The sequence below is a fragment of the Suncus etruscus genome, chromosome 12 (assembly GCF_024139225.1).
Source record: "Suncus etruscus isolate mSunEtr1 chromosome 12, mSunEtr1.pri.cur, whole genome shotgun sequence".
NCBI classification, from domain to species: domain Eukaryota; kingdom Metazoa; phylum Chordata; class Mammalia; order Eulipotyphla; family Soricidae; genus Suncus; species Suncus etruscus.
The window spans coordinates 20,886,775-20,894,878 of record NC_064859.1 but is presented as its reverse complement, the minus strand read 5'-3'; the positions used below and the strand labels follow the sequence as shown (position 1 = coordinate 20,894,878).

The window sequence follows — 8,104 nt, the reverse complement described above, 5'->3', positions numbered from 1 at the left end:
AGAAAGATTTACAGTTCCTGGGAAAACAGTAGGGGAGACTCTGCTTCTCTTTGGCTGACCTCAGTGTCCAGGTTGAATTCTGGGCATAGTGAAAAACCAACAGAGGACACCAAAAACTGATGAGTGTGTTTCAGGAGGGACACCCCAAGTTCTTAGACCCTGACTCAGGGACATGTCTTTTTATCTGCACAGGAAATCACTGAAGCATAGTCTGAGTACAAAGAGATGCTTTGAGAGAATATGACACTCCTAAGAAGCAGTGCAAAGCAGGCAGAGTCAAGAGACAATACCAGACTCTGGTTATAGAAGAAGGGTGTCTTTTTCTTTCTTTTTTGCACTTGAGTATGATTTGATTTCAGAACCGAGATTATTGTGTGGTGCCTGTCTTTATTGTTGTGGTGCTTATCGGTTATTTAATTCGATATTTTTTTTTGTGTATTGTTGTGGTATTTTAATTATTTTTTTCACATCCTCTCTCAAACTGAGGTTGGAAGCCTCTAGACAGGACTCTGCCTATTTTCAGCATATTTGATTTTTGATTGAGAAGAGGACATATTAGGTGATGGGTATTCCCCTGATTCAATGTGAATATGTATCCAAAATACTACAGTGAAAGATATGTAAGCCATTATGAAAAAAAATTGTGTTTTTAATCAGAAATTTTCTTTGACTTACATGTATTATTATTATATCAATTATATTATATGTTATGTTATGTCACTATATTATGTTATATTAGTTTACCTCATTATGTTAATCAATTTTGTCCTTTAAATGAATTTTTACTTTAAAAAAAAACAAAAAAAAAACAACTTTAGTTTGCTCTGAAGAAAAAAAAAATAAAATAAATAAAAGATAAGATAAGGCCTCCCAAATCTTACCACAGGCTGTGTTCTTTACACTGACTGTATAGAAAGAGGAGGTACAGTAAAGGCACCCCATATACACCTCAACACAGGCCCCTTGCCGGGTATGTATTGTGAATTGGGGGACAAAAAAAAAAAAAAAAAAAAAAAGAAGGGTGAATATACATATTTCAGAGAACGAGGCTTTATGGTAATTTTGCATAGCTAAAGGCTGGCACCCAGAATCAAATCATATTTGGTCACTTCATGGGGCTCCCATGACAACTATAAAGTGACATTGTGTGGATGTGTGTTGTCACCATGCAGATAAGTGTGTCGACTCCTACGGGCCACATATTGTATTTGTTCCCGTTTTGTTTCTTCACTTCAAAATAAGATATACGCAGTGTGCATAGGAATTTGTTCGTAGTTTTTTTCACTATAATCTAGCACTCCAATGATCTGAGGAACAGTGAACTAGCCCCCTGTTTAAAAAGTTTTAAAAGGACCACTGGTAGAGGAACTGGAAGCCATCCATTAGTTACTTTGTCTCCGTCATCTTAGATTTTCTTGGTTACAACTAATCTTCCATTCCAATGCATCTGGGACCTATTCCCTCACCTTATGAGAGTATCTGTAACATATTATTAACTTTTTGGAAAAATGCATATTTAACTTCCCAGCATTGTATATAGGCATCTCAGAGAAACACAGTCAAAAAGATGAGAAGAGGTGTGATCCTGCCTTATGCCTGTGCTTAGGGATCACTCGTGGTAGGGCTCCAGGGACCATATGTAGGTCTCAGGATTTCTAGCCAGGGTCCACAACTTGCACACACACTGTTGGCTGTACCATTTCTCCAGCCCTGAGGGAGTGTGATAGTGATTTGTTCAAGATCAAGGCAATCCATGTATGAACACAAAACTGCTTGCTTAGAGATTAGCAACATCATTCTAAAGTTTTGTTATCATTACATTTTGCAATTGCTGCACAAGGAAATTATTTTTTCCCATGAGAGGCAAAGTTGATTCCTTGTCCTGCCTTAAGATCAGTTGTCTTAGTAAAATTCCACTCCCACTAAAGGTTTGAGAAGTAAGAGTTCATTGAAGGTTTATGGAGTATTAGAAGAGTTTGAGCATGGATGACAGAACTGTATCTTGGTGGGGGACAAGAGAACTCTCTGTGCCCCCTGCCTCACTTCTGATGGTGTCTGCTCTAAGGCCTCTGATTGCCTGTTACCAAGAGCCTTCACAGACAGGCCTCTCTGAATCTGATAAACAGAACTGCTGACCCAATTCACCTGCTCTCCCAGGCTTGCCAGTGTTAGTGAAAAAACCGAGTTTACTATTTGTCTCCCAATAAGCCAATCACTGCACCAAGAAACTTTCAACTGAGGAAAACTTTCCTATAGGCTCCTACCTACCAAAGACCATCTCTCTAGATTCAGTGCAAGTGTGTTTTTAAGGAATGAAGAGGATTATGAAGACATGAGGTTTCTTATAAAGTTTATATTGTCTTCATCAATTAATTTTTGGGGAAACAAGATTTCTGATGTGATTAATGCCAGGGTCTGGGAACAGAGGAAGATAAAGAAGGAAGAAGGAAGGCAGGAAGAAAGGAAAGTAGGAAGGAAGGAAAGAAAAAAGGGAGGGAGAGTGTAAAGAAGGATAGGAGGAAGGAAGGAAGGGTGGGAAGAAGGAAGGAAGGGTGGGAGGAAGAAAGGAAGGGTGGGAGGAAGGGAAAAAGGAAGGAAAGAAAGGAGGGAGAAAGGAAGAGAAGGAAGAGAAGGAAGAAGGAAGGGGGAATGAGGGAGGGAGTAAGGGTGAGAGAAAGGAAGGAAGGGGACAGAGAGAGAAGAAAGAAGAAAGAAAAGAGGGAGGGGAAAAGGAAGGAAGGAAGGAAAGAACAAAGAAAGAAGAAGAATGAGAGAGGAAAAAGGAAGGGAGAAGGGAGGGGGAAAGGAGAAAGGAAAGGAGGAAGAAAGTAGCCAACATTCAATATTTGGTTTCATTATACTATGAAGCACTTACTAGTTCAGAAGAAATGTCTTCAGGTTCTAGTTCTAGAACTCCATTGCTCTGGTAATGACAAGCCCTATGGGTTCTAGTTTCTAGTATTTCCTTACCCTGTCCCAATGGAGGCCACATTCTGAATCTAAACAAGAAGAAATTGATGGCACCAATCCAAGGCAGAAGTCCGCAGGACCTAAGTCCAGCCTGTGGCACCGCCTTATGTGGCATGTGTTGGGAACAGTTTCTGAGAGGGAGGTGACACTTTAAGGTGGAGCCCTTCATGGGCCTGAGCACAGGGTTGATAAAAAGAATTTACTTGTTGGGGATTCATTTAAGCAAGAATAAAACAAGTTTATTGAAGTATACTATAGTTAGAGGGTGATGGAGTGGACAGACTGTAAAGGAAAAATTTCCCCTGAGTTCCCTGACTACCCTGATCACCTAACCCCCTTCACAATTGTGGGAACTTGTAGACCCAGTTACAGTTCGACTTTCTTTCTGTTCTGACATGGTTCTAACCTGGTCATGTTAACCCTGTAAGCTTGCACCTGCACCTTGCAAAAATATGATTGAGCAAATGCCAGATATCATGTACTTCATAAAGCAAATCAATCTACTGTAACTTTCTATTGTTTGAAATGCTATATACAGCTTGTAAGCTCATGGCTCGAGGCTGGCAGTTTCTGGCTTATGCTGGATTCTAGCACAGCCCCTGCATATGCTTGTAAGAAAATAAACCCCCTGCTTTTGCATGAGACTGTGGTCTTGGTGTCTTTGAACGGCGCATCATTCTCCTGGACTTAACAATACTACCGCTGTGCTATCATTCTAGCCTTCATATATACTTTTTAAAAAGTCACAATGGGACTGGAGAGGTAGCACAACAGTAGGGCATTTGCCTTGCATGCAGCTGACCCAGGACAGATGGTAGTGTGAATCCCAGCACCCCATATGGTTTCCCAAGCCAGCCAGAAGCAATTTCTGAATGCAGAGCTGAGAGTGACCCCTGAGCACCACCGAGTGTGGACCCCCCCCCCCAAAAAAAAAGTCACAAAGGATGGGGCTGGAGAGACAGTACATCAGGAGGGCATTTGCATTGCACGCAGCTCACCAGGGTTGATCCCCAGCATCCCATATGGTCCCCTGAGCACCATCAGGAGCGATCCCTAAGCACAGAGCCAGGAGAAAGCCCTGAGCATCCAAAACTAAAACCAAAATAAATTAAAAAAAATAACAAAGCACTAAACTGAGCCTACTCATGGTTCTGTGGTAGAGTGCAAGCCTAGTTTTTGCCCCCCCCCCAAAAAAATACAAATGAGTGAATATGTAAATAAAGAAAAGCATAGAATTATAGAAAAGAAAAAAAAAAAAAGAATGTGACTGTGATGACAGATGTTACTGAAGTGATTGATCCCTGCCACCCCATCCCACTCAGCGCTGTCTCAGAAAACACAGACGCCATGAAGGCACAAGCAGAGCTGAAAGGGGAAGCTCTGAGCAGGAGATTTAATAGGGCACCGTCAGAATTGGAATCAGAGACGTAAGCAGGAGAAGCTGCAAAGGAAGTGTGAGCCGACCGATCAGGAAATGGGACGAATCCACCCCGCAAATAGCACAGAGCAGCCCTCTGCTCTGTGAGAAACAGAAAACAACAAAGAAAACCAAAATAACACTGAAAAGTGAAAATTTGGGTCACTGGAGGAAAAATATAAAGAAGGCTTTCCTAATTAAGATATGAAGTGGGCGCGGACTTCGCCCAAGAATTAGCTGAAACCATAAAGATGATTCAAGTGGATGAGAAAAAGTCTGCCCTGCAGCAGAGACCTGGCGCCCCAGGGCCATGGGTTCATTTTGAACCCCTCAGACTCTCTATGACCTCTCCTGGCCCCCCTTCTGGTTCCCAGAGCTGGCTGGGGCTCTTCCATGCATCCCCAAAGCCTTCCACAGACACACTGGTCAGAAAACTGTGTTTGGGGGCTGGAGCAGTGGCACAAGTGGTAGTGCGTCTGCCTTGCACGCGCTAACCTAGGACAAATCGCGGTTCAATCCCCCAGGGTCCCATATGGTCCACCAAGCCAGGAGCAATTTCTGAGCACAGAGCCTGGAGTAACCCCTGAGTAGCATCTGGTGTGGCCCCCAAAACAAAAAACAAACCCCCAAAAAAACCAAAAACAAAACAAAAAAACTGTGCTGGCCAGCCTGTCTTTGGAAGCTGCACCCAACTGGTGTGGCGGGGTTCGCTTGTCAGGCCTGAGTTAGGCACTGCTTTCACATATTCATGAAGACCGAAAGGTAGAAGGGAGCGGAAGGAGGACACAGTTCTGGACAGAAACTCTCCCAGGCCCAGACAATGACCCAGAGTTTTCCTCAGCCAGGCAAACCTCACCCTCCCAAGTTCCCTATTGTTTAAGTGTTTGGAATGGGGTTAAGCTGCCTTCAAAGCTCGGCTGGTGCTGTGTCAAGCTGATCCAGGGGTGTGGGGACCCAGGAGGACTCTGCTGGCTACATTTGGGGAGAGTTCAGCCTAGTGCTGGGGCAACTCAGGGACCTAGATAGCGACCCTCGACACTCCCAGCTGCAAACCTCCAGGCATGGTGTGCTGAGGATATTTGGGCCACTGTGCAGGGACCCTTCCTCTATTTGGAAAGTCTCAGAATTTTCTCGAGAACCCTGGGCCCCAGCTCCCACGTACCCCTGGACTCCTGCCTGGAACCCACACATGAGCCTCAGTTACCCTGCTAAGAACCCCCAGGGCAGCCCTTGCCCAGGATATGGTCCTGAGCAAGCTCCAGTCCCCACTGGCCCACAGGACACAAAGCCCAGAGTAGGGCAGAGAAAACAGATCCAGAGGAAGGATCTGGAAGGAAGTGGGGAGGCCCTGGACTGAGAGAACCAGAGACTGACTGAATGGAGGGGAGCCCCAAATTCATTGAAGGTGTGGAGTAAGGATGGACAGACCCTGCAGTCTGCAGCTTTATGAGCCAGGCTAGAGGTTGGGTGAGTGTGGGTGAAACTCCCCACACCCCAAGACTGCTTCCAGTGTGCAGGGCTATTGCCCTCTGCTCCTACCAACCCTCTTTCCAGAAGGCCCCTAAGGGGCGTCCTGAAGAGTCTGTTCAAGTCCAGCTTGCTCATCTCTGTTAGGCCAGCTGTAGGGCTGTCCTTGGAATCTATCCCAGAAAGTGGGTGCCCTGCCCTGCTGGGTCCAGAGGAAAGGGGTGACAGCAGAGGCTGGGAAGGAGGAGTGGGGGACAGAAAGGGGGGAGAGGGCCTGGGCCACCCCTCCAGTCCTGACCCTTGCAGGCTAGGGGCACTCACAGGAGCTTTGGCCAGGAAAAGAGGGGCTCTGGGCACTGACCCCCGCATTCGGGTTTGTCCCCATACATGCTGGATGTATTCTTCAACCTGGTCACCAGAGGGCGATATGTTCCTCGCAAAACTGGGCGACTGAGCAGACCCAGAGGAAAGGCCAGTAGCAGTCGGGCATAATCGTGCAAGGTACATCTTGGCCATGGAGGTGTGCCCAATTCCCCCACTTATCCACGGCCGCAACAACCTACTCCTCAGGCTTCCAGTAAGGGTTCGGGGGAGGGAAGACCTGGAGCCAGCATCCTGGATGTGCCCCTGAACTCCAGGCCTCCTTGTAAAGTCACTGAGTGGGACTAGGAAGAACACAAGGAGAAGTAGACCTAGCAAACTTCAGGGGTTCTCCACGACACCCCTCACCCCTTTGGGGCTAAAGGCTAAATGGCAACCCTATAGACGCAGACTCTGTGCCCCCCGACCCGGACCCCACACACACGCACACATGGCCTCTGCCAGAAAGCTCCCAATTTCAAAATGTCAGGGTTGCCTGCAAGATTATGAGCATGTAAGTATTTTAAAAACACTCTGGGTACAGAAGGTAAAGTGTCTGCCTTGCACGCATCTGACCAGGGTTTGATCCTTGGTATCTTACAGGGTCTCCTGAGCACTGCCAGGAGTAACTGCTGAGTGCAGAGCCAGGAGTAAGCCCTGAGCATCGCTAGGTATGGCCACCAAAGAACACTGATAACAACCCCCAATTTCACTCTATAGTACAGCAGGCACCTAGCAACCAGGTTCAATCCCTCGAGTCCTATTAGATCCCCTGAACACCATCAGGAGTAATTCCTGAGTGCAGAGTCAGGGATAAGCCCTGAGCACCACCGGGTGGGAAATCAAAAACCATCAACCCCAGCAAAAAATTAAAATGAAAAAAAAAAATAAACGTACTCTTATTTTCAGTTTCCCAAATTAACTGGGATTCTGAGGTGAGGGAGGTGGGGATGGGGAGAAAAACCCCTCGCTGTAACTGGGTAGCTTCCTGAAACATCAAAGGTGAAGAAAAGGAGAAAAAAAGGAACCGAAAGGTTGGAAGCAGACAAAAGGGAAATGGCCCCTGACTTTCACATCCAGTATTTCGCTCAGGCCCCTAGACGCGCCGTGTGAGAAAGAAAGAAAGATGAAGCAGCCTTCAGAGGTGCGTCCCATCTCCAATTTCGCAGAGAGCCAACCTGGAGCCCCCGGGAGCCAGAGAGAGTCCAACGGTCCTGCAAGGATGATGGGGAAGGGGCGCCCTTGCAACCGAGCATGCCAGAGGCGATTTCTGAGCGTAGAGACAGGAGGAACCCCTGAGCGCTGCCAGGTGTGGCCCAAAAACCAATAATAATAATAATAATAATAATAATAATAATAATAATAATAATAATAATAATAATAATAATGCAAACTGGGTTGGTTTTTCTTCTCTCCTATTTTTATTTTTTATTTCTATTTGTTCAATATCTTTGCTTTCACTTATCTGGAAGGATATGCATTAGTCAACTATGTGATGAATTTTCTTTAAATGGTGTGTCTGGAAAGGAGGGAGAAGAGTCAATATAAGTCCCTGTCCTCCTTAGAACTACTAACTCTGCCCCTCCACAGAGAACCAGGGGCAGAGACATGACTTAACAGTTCAGCTCCAGTGAACATGCTTGGTAAATGTGGTTCAGCTGACAGCAATAAGGAAGGGCAGGAAGAGATAAAAGGGGGTGTTAAAAAGTTACTATCACCCAGGAGCCCAGAAAATACAATAAGGTAGTGGCTGTGTAGACTGAAGTAGGGAAGGTGTTTGCCTTGCACAGAGCTGACCCTGGTTCCATGCCTGACACCACATGTGGGCCTCAAAGCATCAATGGGTATGGCCTTAAAACAATACAAAATTTAAAAAAATGGTTTTTGGTG

At 45.7% G+C, this 8,104-nt stretch overlaps 1 non-coding gene across 1 annotated transcript; it reads left to right on the top strand.

The window, feature by feature from the left end:
- The first annotated feature begins 864 nt into the window (after positions 1 to 864).
- LOC126024806 (small nucleolar RNA SNORA51) lies at positions 865 to 997 on the top strand. Its single transcript, XR_007500907.1, has one exon. It is a non-coding gene; the product is annotated as a small nucleolar RNA SNORA51 (small nucleolar RNA).
- The last annotated feature ends 7,107 nt before the right edge of the window (positions 998 to 8,104 follow it).